We start from the raw sequence: 15,316 nt of genomic DNA, 5'->3' as shown, positions 1-15,316 counted from the left end.
TCCTCTCCCCGAGCGCGCGAGGCCGGCGCAGTCCGACACCTCCTGCCTCACGGTGACACGTGGCGCCGACCCCGAGCGCGGGGCCGCGGCCGGTGGCACCGCGGGGAGCGCAGAGTGCGCGGCGCGGGGGGCCTCACTCATTATTTTATTAGCAGGCCCACAACTACTTTAATGTGGGCTTAGGCTGCAAAAACAAAAACATACATAAAAGCATTTGGAATTACTTCATAAAATACTAAATCACAATATTAACCGACTGACCTTTGCTCTATGCAGACCTGCTAATTTTAGCAATTACAGCCAACAACTTGAACATATCAAGTGGGCAACTGTTTAACAATAATGACATCTGCTTGGAAAATCCAATTATGTCTAAACATCTTTAAATCCCCACTAGGGGATACCTGCTTTCTTTTTGCAACTGTTAGTCTCTGCCTAATAGGATTTTAAACTCGCAGCCTGCTGCACACTGTGGTGGCAGTGGCCCCCTCTCCCTGGAGTGGCAACAACAGGACGGCAACCACATTAAGCAGGAAGCCAGAGTCCCTCCTTGGACAGTGATGGAAGCGGTTTGATTTTTTGACAGCCTAATCTGATAGATGGGGGCATTAGCCGGATCCCTTCGCTCTCTCCTTTCCCCTGCAGATTCTGCTCCCCGGCCCCCAGCGTGGAGTGCATTGAGCACAACCAGGCCGGCCAGGCTCACCTCCACGGAAGGATCATAGAATCACAGAATGCTGAAGGTTGGCAGGGACCTCTCGAGGTCATCTAGTCCAACCCCCTGCACACGCAGGGTCACCTAGAGCACGTCGCACAGGACTGCGTCCAAGCGGGTTTGAAGATCTCCAGAGAAGGAGACTCCACAACCTCTCTGGGCAGCCTGTTCCAGCAGCTGCCAGTGCCCAGGGCTGGGCACCCAAAGCGGGTTGTCCTACCGCAGCGCCCATGGGTGATCTCCACCCAGGGCTCATCTCCAGGGTTGCTGCAGGGGCCAGGCCAAGCCAAGCAGGGATCCTCGGCGCCGCGGTGGCGGGTCGCGCTCCACACGCCGCCGTCTGCGCCCACCTTCCCTGCTGCCTCTCCTTGTCCTCCCCGCTGGCCCTCCGTGGCCTGGGCTGGCCCGGCTCCCCACCGCGCTCCTCACCACCCTCCAACCACAGCAGCTATTTGCAGGGGAGGGCAACTCTGGGCACAAGGAGCAATTCTGGCATGGTGAAGAGTTGTGTTTCCTGGGTTGACCTCTGCTTCTTTCCCTGTCTCGTCTTCCTTCCTTTACCCCAACAGATACATTAATGCCTTCCCTCTGCTCCCAGCTTTGCAAGTGGGATGCCAATATCCAAGCGTGTTCCTTTCTAACAGGAATCCCTAGAAGACAGCAGCAATACAATGTCTTTTGCAGCCATGTTTCAGGCCTGTAGGCTTTTCTTGCCAAGAAAAGTGGCACTAAAAGTAACTGGGATCAGTGGGGAAGAGTGAGCACAACAAGACCACCCAACTCTCCAATAAAGACACCTCAATGCAGACCAGCATCCTCTATGCCAGGCTCATTACAAACAAGCAGAAAATGATGGGTTCTGGGTTCTTGGGCTGTCCCTGCTTGTGCTGCTGCAGACCCCTGAGCTCCACGGATCTGAGCAGCACTGGCAACGCGCTCGGCTCCCCGCTCACTCAGCACCCCTGGGCTGCGAGGCTATTGTCAGATACTTGAATCAAGATACAAGAACCGAGTATTTCCGTCCCTTCTCCTCCTCCCTCCTCAGCCAGCCTGGCTCTTTTCTGATGGAGCGTGCAACAAAATCACAATCACATGTTCGCAGCCGTAGGAGTCCATTGGCATGGAAGCAGCTGTGATGTCACACCAAACATTTCCACCCTATCCCATTTCTCCAGCACAGTCTCCGTTTTTATGACCCCATCCTGAGATCTGCAGGAAATCAAATTGTCCCGATTCTATTTTGAGCGCTGGTGTCATGGCATCAATATATAACGATGTGGTGTCAACCCAGCGAGACTGGAGCGCTGTGCGGCGGTGCCCCAGCCTGTTTGCTTTGTGCGGCTCCCCGGGCCGGATCGCAGCGCCGCGGATGCCACGTTTGTGCTGGCAGCGCCCGGAACACGGACGTGGTGCTAACAGGAGGCACTGGAGGGGCATGGCATGGGGCAGCACTGGCTGCCGTCCATTGGCAGCTCCTACAAGCTCTTAGAGCTTGCCACTTAGGGTATAGGAGTACCAGAGGGCAGAAGGAACACGCAGCACGTGATGTGCTGTCTCTGCAGCGTGTCCGTGCTGCGAGCAGAGGCCCACAAACATGGGAAAGGCACGTTAGATGCCAACCCAGCCCTAGTAGCTGCACACACGAGTAGAGAGTGATCAGAAGGGGCCTGGGCAAGGCAGGGATAGATGCAAGCAACAGAGAAAGAGATCTAGGGGCAGACGGACACTAGCAAGGTGCCAAGGGCAAGAAAGCAAGTGGCGACAATCTGAGGGAAACAGGAGAGAAGGAGTGTGCAGTGGTGACAAATCCAGGCCAAATGCTAAAGTAGAGTGAGTGGCTCAAGAGAATGAACCATGGGTTAAACCCTCCCTGACCGGTCACCTGAGATTCAAACAGGAGTTTCCATCCACTGTGCTCATGAAACACTCCTTGATGTTTTCCATCAGCACGTGAACCATGTCCCTGACAGCACCTTTTGCAGCTTAGTTGTAGTAAGGTCCATACCTCATTTTTCTTCTGCACTCCAATCTTAACCTCTCCTCAACATCGGATCTAATACAAGAGGTACACAGGACACTCCTAAAGAGTGAGAACTCTCCAAAAGAAAAAAAGAAGGAAAGCTTACCTGTGGGCCAGAGAGGTTATCCTCGACAGGAAGGACTTAAGACAGCTGCAGAATCAGCAGGAGCATAGCAGGAAACAGCCTTGGTTTGACTAAAAATGCAGCAGGAGAGATGTGGTGGTGGCTCGTACCCCCAGCAAGCAAAAGAGCATGTGCCAGTTATCAGAAAGGATCACAGGAGCTTTTCAAACATTTCTTCTAACATATGAGACAGGACAGTCAAAATGGTGCAGATTCAAATCCTACATTAAGATGAGAGCTCCTTCAACAGAACCACCTCTCACGTGCTGCGTTATGGTCCCATGCACGCAGAGTCTCGGTAAAGCTAAAGAGCCTCTTTGCAAAGGCAGAGAGAATCTATAGACAGAGTTGAGTATCTCCGGGAGCACAGGAAGCACCAAGCCCTCATGTGCACGTTTGCTCCCCAGTGCAACTCAAAACATGCCTAACACCAAACAGGAAGGGGCATTAATTCGTGGGGCATTTGATTACTGATGGGACTCTACTGCCTTCAGCCGAGCCTCCTCAAGACTGAATAAGACCCTTTCCTTGCCTTAGCCATGGTCGCTAAACTCACTCTCCAAGCAGCCAGCTCTGAGACCAGACAACTGCTTTCTAAGCTCCTGCACGGGGAACATTAGTAATTGGAGATAGCAGCCCGGCAGACTTGCAGCCTGAGACAACACGTCAGTTCCCACGAAATCTCTGGGTCATTAGTCATCTCCTCTCTGCAGCTTTCATTTTCAAACCCTCCTTTATCTTTGGCTATGATTAGCGCTCAATTGCATTCACCTTTGGTCACCCTCCAAAAAGCACCAGGAAAAAGAGCTCATGGGACTCGAATACCACCCACTTCTGAAGCTTTCAAGAAAGTTCTTCAGTGTTGTACTTCTGTATCTGCCTTCCCATCTTCCATGGGGCTATGCCCTGTAACTCCTTCTATGGTTGGCAGCAAAATTGTGCCCTTCCTTCGCCAGGCTCAGACCTCCCTGGTGCCACTACAGACGGCTCCTCACTTTCCCATGCCCTCAACCACTCGGCGCCTTGGCTCAGCGATGCCATCTACCCTCTCCATTCCTGTTTCCTCTCTTTAACCTGAATTCCCTCTCTTCTCTCTCCACTGCCTTCCAGGAGTTACTTTCCTTCCTCCTGCCACTTGCTAGTATTTTCCTTCCTCCTTTGGATGCTTCACTCCCATAAACAAATCAGTGCTTGAATCAACCACCTAAGAAACTGGCTGCTGCCCAGTGGGGCAGCAGAGCAGGGTATTTCCCCAGCTCACTCCTCTTGCTTGTGTGGCATTTGCTGGTTCAACTCCCGCAACGCTTTGATCATTTCAGAGATGCCATCGCGACCCGTTCCGTCTGCTCCCCGGCCAAACTGGAGCCCACCAACAGATCTGAGGGCTGCAGGCCGCCTCTCCAACAGTTCCCCCAGTCAGGGAGTTTTCCCTGGCCCGTGTTTTGAGCCACACAAGGAAAACCCTCAACAGTGCTTGAACAGGAGCAAAATTAAGCCCAGCAGCACCAGGTGACTTGGCAATGGATGACATCAGTGTTAAAAGACAAACACCAGCATGGTTGGAGTGAGGAGCCCGTGTGCACTGATAACATTTTTTTAATCTTATTTTTTTATTTTATTATTCTCTCTCTTGTGGTTCCTCCTGCTCCCGGAACGAACAGGGGGTTTTATTGCTGGGGTTAAAAAACACGAATTTGCATTACATCCTGGCTCCCACTGTAATACTTCAGTCTTGTTTCTCTCTCGTCCCCTCTCCAGAACAACTGATGCTATCACAGCCTGATTTAATTTCAAAGACGGATTGTGATTTGGCAGTCGGGGGAAAAAAAAAAAAGCCAAGCTAATCAAAAGTCACCATCTGCTGCGTTGCCATGGGGATATTCCTCCCCAATAAATGTGCTCTTTGCCAAAATCACAGATAACAGCACTATAAAGGGTGGGAGGTGGAGGGGGGGAATCAAAGAAAGAAGTTCCAACACTAGGGGGGAAAAACGAAAGAGAGGGAAAGGAGGGAGAAACAAGAGATAGAGAAGTGGGAGAGAAGGAAACATGGACTACTGAGCAAAAATGACACATGGACCATCCTGGGAGAAGAAGGAGGGAATCAGAGAGACTAACGAGCAGCAAAGGGTGACAAAGTGAAGGAGGGAGACAGACAACTGAATAGGAGGAAGAAGGAGAGACCTGTAGGTGCTCTGCTGCATGAGATGCAAAAACCAAACAAGCAGAGAAGAGAATTCCCCTCAAAGACAGCTCTCTGGGGAAGGGGAGAAAACTGAAGCATCAATGAGAACTCCCCAAGGTGTTGGTTAGAGTTCAGGAAGAGATCTTGAGGCTATTTACACCATAAAGTTACTGGAAACGAAACCCTGGCTGGGATGAGCAGCAGCACACAGGGATGCTGAGGATGCTGAGCCCTGGTGCTCAGGCCGCATGTGCCATTGGCCCTACGTGAGCTGGGACAGCTTGTCACACTGCAACACAGCACCTGACCCGCTGGGTTAAAATGGGAGTCACCTGAAAAGGAGCATTTGCAAGCTGTCCTGCTCAAGATGGCAGAGGGACAGGCCCCAGCCATCCAGTAACTGCTGTCGCTTTTCATTTCCCATTGTCATATACGGAATGTAAAGACAAACAGCGTGTGCACACAGGGAGTCACTATACCTAGAGGGCAGCAATTCCCACGTCTCGCTTCCAGGAACGTCGGGACCCTTCCAGCACGCTGCATCCCAGGCGTGGGTACCAGGCAGGTCAGACGCTCAGCCCGGGAGAGGGTCACCTAAGCGGAAGGGGATAAAAGCCGTAAGATTTTCGGTCGCAATGTGCTGCCTGCCCTCTGACCCTGCTCCGACTGTGCGCGTGTGTGTTGAGTGCTCCTATTAACCCCCAACAGCTAATGGAGACGGGGGAGGCACCCTGCACTGCTGCCCACCCGGGCGGGAGCTACGTGAAGACGGTCGGTTAGCACCCATGCTAATAGCACGGGATGAATTATTCACACTAGAGGCACCACGGGCCTCCTTTTTTTTTTTTTCCCCTCCTCTGTTTAAGAATTATTCAGGAACAGTTCACACATTGCGAGAATTTTTTTCTCCAAAAAAATGACTGAGTGACTTTTCCTTGAACTTGTTTTGCAATTCAGAACTCCAGCTCTGATAAGAAACGGTCGCTGTGTGTTGACTGTATGAACGTAACACTGTGTTGCCCATCCCCAACAGTCAAAAATTTCTAATCAGTTCTTCTCTCTTTCCTTTACTCCTACTTCCTCCTTCCCACTTGAGGACATATTCTAAAAATCACAAGTCTTAAAACACACCACTGGCTTATTCTTCTCTATAATCACTTCAGAGCACTAGCATTGCACTTCCAACCTGTTCTCCACAACTGTGCAAAGGGTTTGTTTCAAAAGGAAAGCTAGAGCCTCCCTCTGCACAACTCCAGGAGTTTCAGAAGTATTAACTAGCATGTGTCACACAGTAGCACTAATGCTTATTTAACCTGTTTGTGGAGAGAGCTGGGTAGTTGGAGTCAATTAGTTTTAAAAAAAAAATAGAATGGAAGATACTGAGGGTCTTTTTTTCAGAGTAGATTTAGTGAAGGCCAAAGGCATTGGGTCCTCTGAGCCCAAATGAGCCCACCTGTATGAATCGAGCAAAGGCTGCTAGAGCAGCAAAGAGCCCAGAATCTCCCAACTTGTCCCCATAAAGAGTCCCATAAAACACCCCTCCTGTCCTAGGCAAGAGCTAAGAAAGTGGCGACAGCCCTGGAAGTGATGGAACATTTCTGGATCCCTTCCTGATCTCCAGTTAGCTTTGACACTGTCTGCACGGACTCCTGTGGACGTACTCTCCCTGGGATGGTGGTAACACATGAGTTCATCACGTTGGCTAAAGGCCTTTTTGCCATCACATTTTCTATGGATGTAGGATGTAGGACAGTGCCCTAAGGGAGCTCTTTGGGATTATTAGAGGATGGTTCTAGTGGTCCAGATGGTCCTCAGCTCTTCCCCACCTACACTGACACCAGACAAGGTCTCTGTGGCAACACACAAGGAGGATGGAAGAAATCAACTGGGAAGAAAAGGAGCCAAAATTCGGGGAGAGAAGACACAGATGTGGCAATTGGAGAACCTGAAAGAAGAAGAAGAAGAAAAAAAAGTACAGGTAAAACTCATGAGGGCCAAGCAACACAAATGAGAGAGGGAGGGAAAACTGACTAGAAAACGGGCATAGGGAAGATTTGGGGGAGAGATGGACAAAGGATAAAGCCACACAAAATGGGGCAATACTTGTGGAATACAGCACAGAGAGGTAGGACATAGACACCAGAGAGCAGACAGAAGGAGCCAAGAGAGGCACAAGCTAAAGCCATGAGGTGAAGGTAAGTCCCCTCAAAAACAGACTGGCAAAACTCCCTGAAAAGCTGAAACTCCATCAGCACATGAGGAGGATGCCCTGGGGGCAGCATGTGTAAGGCAAGTGCCAGGTCATCCCTGGGAGAGCAGAGGAGCCCAAAGGGAGGATAGGCAACAGGTCTGACTTCTGCTGTCCAGAGCTCCGATGGAAATGGCCTCCAAGGGCTGCGCTAGAAGGGCTTTCTAGCTTGCACAGCGAGAATCCATCCAGGGCTAAGGCCCACAGGACCTTCCTTGGCCTGCCTGCAGTACCTGGCTTGGTGATGAGGAGGGCCCGCTGCCCCCGGGCACACATCTCGCTTGGTCCCTGCTCCCACTTCCTTTTCCTTCACCGGGAGACACCGGGAGAGCGCGTTGCTCTGTGTCCACTGCTTGGCAACAATAACAGGAAGGGAACATCAGCCACCCCGTGTCCCAAGGCTGGCCAGGCTGACATCTCGCCACCGCTTTTGGCTGCCTTCGGTCCAACCTGCACAAAGCTGCGCGTAGTTTTGTTACGTTCCCATGGAAGCCACTGGCCCACACCCAGAATTTCTTTCTGATTCAAGTTTCCAGTTTGATCACTTGGACACAGCAGCCATTCGATGCCCAGAGTGGACCCGGAGCCCTGGTTTGCAGGGCCCCCAGCACTGGCCACTGAGACAACCCACTCGCTGTTGAACAAAACTCAAGGCTGCAAAGCCACAAATCAAGGGCTCCTTTTCTGCCGGCTCCTGGAGCCAGGCCTGGCGACAGCTGCGCTAGGTGTGAGCACAGACAGCGCCGGCTCCTCTTGTTGCTCTTGGCATCGCGGCGGATGCCAGTTGTACACGTTTCTAAGGAACTCAAGGGAATAGAGGTTTGCTGCCAGCAGTCCACCGGCCTCTACTTCTTATTTTTCAGACATGTTTCCGCAGTTTTTACTAAAGATCCAGCAGCCGTTTCCTACCCTGAGGAACAAGGGAACGAGTCTTACAGCTGGCTGGCCCTCAGTGTAGTCAAGGCCGCACTGTTTCAACCTGCGAGCAGGACACTGAGGACTTGGCTTTACTCCTTCGCTTGCCTCCTGTCCCGGCCCCTCAGCCGCTGCCCGTCACCATGCAGGGGGCAGCGCTGTGGGGAGGAAGGGCGGGCAGAGGCGCCGCGTCCCCTCAGGCGGCCCTGCCGGACACAGCGGCCATGAGGCGAGGGGAAGGCTGCCCCCATTCCCGCCCCGAGGGCTTTGGGATGCCCATTCCCTCTCTCGTTGCCTCATCCGTGCTCGGATGGTACTTGCTGTTACCACGAGCTGTTGCCCTGCCCCGACCCAACCCACGGGCACGAGCTCCTACCACCGCTGCAGGAACCGGGATACAAGAAAGCCACGGGATACACGGGGCAGCTCAGCTAAGGATGGACCCCCCATCTATGGGGAACCCCCCATCTGTCTACCTGCCCACAAAACTTGCCCTATATCCCTCTCCCATGGCATACTTCTCCTTGGCATCTTCTTTTCTCTTATTGGGTTTTTACAGCATTTTATGGGCCAGAACGAGGGGAAATCAAGAAAGAGGAGGCACAAAAACAGGAGAGCAACAAATATTTACATCAAATGAGAAAATTTTGTCAAACAAAACCTTTTCCTATTCAGTCAACCTCTTGCCACTATTACTTTTTTTTCCCCCCTAAATTAAATGGCAAATTATACTTATCAAAGAAAGGAAGGTAAAGAGAAATCTGAAAGGCTGCGAGAAACCTTTAATTATTAGTATAGTGGCATGAAAAGCTGTTGAGCCCCTTAGAAACGTACATGGCCAATTATCAAAAAATGTAAGAGATGCAGAAAGAAAGGTTTGTCTAATAAGTATGAATCGCAGGGCCATTTAGAACATCAGTGTTAAAGCATTAGAGTTAAATGGAAAAGTAAAAAGGGGCTGATGGTTTTAACTATTTCACAGGAGGACAAGAGGTTGATACTGATAAGACAAGCAGTATAGTGAAGTTAATTATCTGCGGCCCTTGGTGCACAAAGCTTTTTGAGCTGGTGATTAATAGAGATAAACCATTCAAACTCCACATTTCTAAGGTGAATGAAGATGGCAGAGGAGCTGCACAGACCCAGCATACTAACTAATCCGGTGACGGGTGGGTTTATGGCACCCGATCCGCTCTGCTCTGCAGGGAGCTTTGGGAAGTTGGGAGCAGGGGGGCCTGAACTTCTCAGCTCCACTGGGGTGCTTGCTTCATTGGAGATGAAGCTTACCCCTAATTAACAGAAATGATCTTAAAAAAATAAATAAAGCTTTGATGCTACCAGAGGAGAGCAAGCCAGAGGTTGTATGCTGTATATACGCAAATTTCTCAGCCCATCCAAGTTCCTCACCCCTCTCTTTGGGTTGGGCAGAGAGGCTGCATTTTAAGGTACAGGGAGCACTTTGCCATGGTGGCCTTTGCTGTGAAGCTTTCAGCAGCTTCAGCATTCAGTGCTGCCCTGCAAAAACTCCCGAGCTGAGCCTGTGCAGGCAGCCTGAAGGGCCCCTGGATATCCATGAAGTGCCCCTGGATATCCATGAAGTGCCCCTGGATATCCATGAAGCACCCTTGGATACCCATGAAGGGCCCCTGGCATATCCATTAAGTGTCCCAGCGTATCCATGAAGGGCGCCTGGCATATCCATGAAGCACCCCTGGCAAATCCATTGCATCTTCCACAGGGCAGGGGTTACCAGCATAAACAGGGATAGGTGGTGAAGGGTTAAAAGTGCTTGAGGAAGGCATGTGTCCTAGATAGGAATTCTGGTTTAGAACCACAAAGTACCTGCACAGATGATGCAGGGATGGAAATAAATTAAATGGTCTGGCATTTTGTGGGAATTGGGAAACAAAGATGTGAACACGGAAGGATTGACTCAGCCCTTCATCTTTCTGAGAGAGATAAATCAGGCACCATGAGGTTTATCATGTTCAAGGCTGGCAGATAACACCTAAAGAAGTGGCCGGCCTGGATGGACAATCAAGATAGACAGATCCAGATCTTACAAGCTTTCCAGCCAGATCTCCAGACCAAAGCAATTTAGATGTGCTCCTGTAATAGTCATAACCTCCAAACTCTGTGTCAGACATTTCTCTCTTGGAAAGTAAAAACGTCCTCTGAGATTTCTGATACTTTCCACTAGTTGATGTTGTGGGGATGTTGTGAATGCTATTTTAGATGTGGTGAATGCTAGTTCAGAGGCAGCAACAAAAATTAAAAGTAGTAAGAAAAAACGGACTCTCTTTCTGAGCTTCACAAATTGTTTGGTGCTTAGTTTTCTAGTTCAATTTGAAATTTAGGATAACTTTAGGGTTGGCTGTTATTTTCTCCAAAGTGGTTCCCTTGTCCTTGATAAGTTTGGAAAGGCATCTAAACTTCAGCATCTGCAAACAAAAGAATCTTATATTTTTGGCCAAACTAAATTAAATAAATTTTGTGTTTGTTAATTGCATCCAGGCCAACCTAGCGCAGGGCCAAGTTTCAGCCCAGTGGGATTTGCACATGGCCTGGATACAAGCTATTGTAAATGGGGATCCCTGAAGGAAAAGCTGACAGATGGCGATTCTAAAAATGTTTGTTAGAGCCAGCCTTTGTGACACATAAAACCCATAGCCAAGGGGGTCCCTGAGTTTGGGAGATGGTTGTCAACTATATGTAAGGCCAGGGAAGTTTGCTAGTACCAGAGAAATTTTACTGGGACTTCTCTCATTGCCTGCCAAACCCACTTCTGCTCATCCCTATCTTTCTACAACTTCGGTGACTTGGATTAAAAAAAAAAGGAGAAGAAAAGAATAAAAGAAAACTGGATCTACACAGCACCTGGTTTTCTGATTACCTATCCCAAACTGATTCTGATTTCCATGCCATTTTATAGCACGGAAGGAAGATGGGCATACTTTATCCAAACAACACGTAAACCCTCCTCAACTAGTTCTGCAAGCAGGACTGCAGCCTGGCTTGTGCAGCAGAGTTTTGGTGATGAAATGAGACCAGGCCTCAAATCAAACCCTTCTCCCTGCTAGTGCCACTTCTCCTCTAACACTGCAACTGCATCAGAGCTCTGCACCAGAAGAGATCTCGTCTGGCACGCATGAGCAATAGGCAAAGGAAAAAACGGCCTTCTGATTTTCCCTTAAGTCTGGCCGAGCATGCCAAATCCAAGTATTTCTAAGCAGGGAAGATATGAGCCAGAAAGGAATTTCCAGCTTGGCCCCATTTGTAACAGTTACATCCCAAGACACCAGCAGCGATTTCCCAAAAGGGTCTACAGCAAACGTCTACCCTCTGCAATTAAGATTCATCCTTGGAAACCACAGGTTTCTGCCCTTGCTCATCCTGATCAGTGTCAGGTTCCTGCTGTTGCCAGATAAATGGGTTTAAGTAGCTTTATACAAACTGGGGTTGGGAGGAACAGTCCCAGTAGGGTAATGGGCCCTGGGTTACTCGTGCCTGGCTCCTCGTGGGTGGGATGGGATGTTATAACGTACCTGAACAGAGCCGGGGCTTGTGCCCAGCTTAACAAACCACCCAGGCATCCGTGGGGAAGGGGAAACACAGAACTGGCTCCAGGAAGGCTGCACTGGCTACAGAAGAGGTTACAAGGCCCTCAAAAGCAAGTTCAAATTACATATCAGATACACCCTCCCAGAAGCAGACTCCAGACACCAGCTGCTTATTTTTAGACTAGAAAAGCCTTTTCTTACTGGCACAGGTGGCGAGTCTGGAGAGCAACAAGCACCAGAGGCCTGGGGATCCGGGCCGGTGGCCCCAGGACATTCCCTGGAGGTTTGTGTCCAGGTAAGCAGCCAAGGTCCTGCTGCTCTGCGCCATCTCCCACCCGCGGAAAACGCTCATACCCAGCAGCCGCGTTCACTCCGTTCAGAAACTTGGAGAAAAGAAAACAGCATCCAAGGAGATTCTTAGCGCTTCCTCCTCAACTGAGCAGAGAGCAGCTTGCTAAAAGAAATCTTTTCTTCAGTGTGTGCCTCATTGCTGTAGATGTAACTAAACTATTACACAAGTCCAGACACCCTGCTAGCTGCTTGAACAACCGGACAACTCCTCTGTTTGAAATTATTGAACCAGTTTTGCTCTCTCCGTGCAAACGGCAAATTAGAAGTCTGCAAAGATTTTTGGATCCCTTTTAAAATTTTCTGCAAGCAACTCTTTTACTTACATCGCTTACCGCAGCATTTGTCTGAACACCAAAATTTAAACTCTTTGTCTGACTCTATAGAAGCATATATGTCACATAACTGTTTATTTCTACTTAGTTGATGGTCAAAAAGTTTAGAAAAATACATCAAAAAGAGTTTTAAACTACCCCCTGCTTCTTCAACATTTTCGTTTATTAGCCTATTTTACCAGTTTCCAGTCATATTCATATGTGTGTGTGTACACACAAGATAGCCATGGAAAGCCAAGGAGGGAACAGGCAGACCACCAGATTTTCATGTCAGAGGACTACTTTGCTAAATAGCCATTTTTAAAAGACATTCATTTTTTTTTTCTTAGAATAGACATTATTTGCTTTACATCTATGCAACTATAGATGGAAAACAAAAGAAACAAGAACTTATCTGTAAGCTTCCCCTTACAGAAATAAAAAAAAAAAATCACAAAATGCATCAGACGCTGTGATAGACACACTTAGAAAAAAAAGGCATGAGAAAAGGGCCATTTGAAGCTTTAAGTTAAAACAAGAGGCTATGTTATACAGGAAAACCAAGCTTTCCCTCTCATGGGAACTCACCTTTCTGAACTCTGACATCAGCACGGGGCTCTGCATATTCCTTTGGCTCCTGCCATCTCACAAGACCCTGCAAAAGAATGTACTTTAAAATCAGTGTGAATTCACTGGGGAATTTGTTTTTCCAGAAAAAAAAACTCAAATATATAGATCTTCTTCTAAAGGCTTGCATTTTAATATCAACTTCTTTCTGTACAATGTCTATTTAAGAGACTTCTGCAAGGAATGCCAGGGATGTGCGCCGGCTCGGGGTGGTATTTGCTGCTGGGTCGGGTCACACAGGCTTTGGGGGTTGCACAGGGCCCTTGTGCTGCTCCAGGAGGCTGCTCACACAGCAGCAGCTCCGTGGGGACTGCACCAGCTTGGGGACCACAGGCCACTGACAGCAGAGTCATTTCAGCAAAGGTATCACCGACAAACCCTTAAAGGTTCAGGGAGATACACCCAGACCATGGTATTTAATTTGGGGCAAGAGCATATGAAGTCTGGCCGAAGAGAAATGGAAGAGCCAGCTTGAAAGTCCAACAGCGCCATTCTGCCCCAAATTCCAATGAGATTTTTATCGATAGCACAAACCCTCCAAAAAAATCCAGTGTTGCAAGTTTGCTCCTATCTACCTGAGTGCTTGGTTACACCCTGCGGGCAGGACACAGCTTCTAAACAAACTCTTACCTCACCTATCATTTTTTGGTGGGCTTGACTTGATCACGCTCTTGCAAAGGTCATTTATTAGTCCTTCTCCTTGAGATACTTCCTCCCTCCGCGTCTTTGCTCTGCTATGGCTGATTGCGCTGCCAAGAGAGCCATGAAAAAATATCCCAGGTTCTTTGCGTTGTCCCATTATGGGCAGGTTTTGCTCTTCCATTGTCGTATCTGGAGAGGAAATGATATAACAGTGGTGACATCTCCAGGAAGATAAGGAGTTAACCAAAGCAAAATCGAATTACTTCATGCTTCAGGTATTTATTCCCTCCTAGCCATAGGAATTTATTCATGGTCTTCAGTCACTGTTGACTTTAGTCACTAGTTGACTCACCTTCCTTAGCTGGCTTTTAACGTTTCTTCTTACACGCAGGAAAGGCAAAGGTCTATTCACACTTGGATCAAAAATTGCTTAGGGAAGCAAATTGACCGGGAAGCACCAACATTTCACCGGGCAGCACCAACATTTCACCGGGCACATCTTCCTCCTGCAAGCCAGAACTCACCCATCGTCCCCCGTGCAGCTGTGCTGGGCCTGCCTTCATCCCCTCTCCCAACCCATTACTCTAATTACTTGGTTATGGTAGTGCCCTTACACTGCAGGGGCTTTCCAGTCTTTCAAGACAGGACAGTCCCTGGCTCGGAGTGTTAATGCCGTGTGGAGAAACCCTCCCAAAAGACACTTGTGCTATGATAAAACCCCATCCATTCAAAGGAATAATCGAGATGCCTAAAAGAGCAGGTTTCGAGCACCCTCGATCACAATGATGAATGGGGTGGTTATCCAGCACCTTTCCACATGAAAGCCTTTTGGAGAATAATTAGTAGATGTCCTTAGAAGAGCCAGAATTATGGAATGCTGTAAATTAGCAGGCAATATTAGACACAAGAAGCATATTCCAGCACAAACTCACCCCTATGAATTCTTTTTTTCAAGTTGTATTTTAGTGCAACTACTGATGATAATTCACTAAAATGCCCTAATAAATTTGCTGAACTGCACTTTTTTTTTATTATTTTACAGAACCATGTAGCCCATATGCTCAACTCCACTCATTCTCACACAAGTAAATTTAGGCACGTACTTGGCATTTCCAGACTCCGGGTCTGAATTCAGACATGACAAAATACAAATGTGCAGCAACTGCACAAAGGGCTAAGCAGCTGGTGGAAGGAAGGTGGACATCAAAAAGATTATACAGTCACTGCAAAAAAGCTAAGAGATATCACAGTGAAATTCTGCATACAAAGAAAAAGAAATCTTAGTTGTAACACTTTTAATAAAAACGTAACTTTTTAATAAAAACAGACTAACATTTAGAAACGAGAAAACTTTGGGCAATCTAACTTCTTCCCTGGCACAGGTGAGTGTGACCATTACTCTGCACAGATTATAAAAAACACACAGATTGGAAAGATGTGGACACAGTACAAGTGTCCTTCAGCTCATAGTGTGTTTCAGATTATAATAGAGATTCATTTAGCCACTATTGGGAAGAGATTTGATGGAACCACCCCATTCATAGTGATAACTGTCTGATTATTTCTGAAGTATCTAAGGACAAAATAGTTTTTTTTCCCATGTCTTTACATTTTTTCT

The 15,316-nt window shown here is 48.4% G+C and overlaps 1 pseudogene; it reads right to left on the bottom strand.

Moving 5' to 3' along the window:
* The window catches only part of LOC148592485 (uncharacterized), a 69,880-nt pseudogene that overhangs the window by 42,127 nt on the left and 12,437 nt on the right, over positions 1-15,316 (bottom strand).

Source organism: Tinamus guttatus, unplaced genomic scaffold (assembly GCF_059628265.1).
Source record: "Tinamus guttatus ecotype Peru unplaced genomic scaffold, ASM5962826v1 Tinamus_guttatus_pri_ptg000580l, whole genome shotgun sequence".
NCBI classification, from domain to species: domain Eukaryota; kingdom Metazoa; phylum Chordata; class Aves; order Tinamiformes; family Tinamidae; genus Tinamus; species Tinamus guttatus.
Note: the sequence above shows the minus strand (reverse complement) of the source record. Positions and strands in the feature narration are given on the sequence as shown.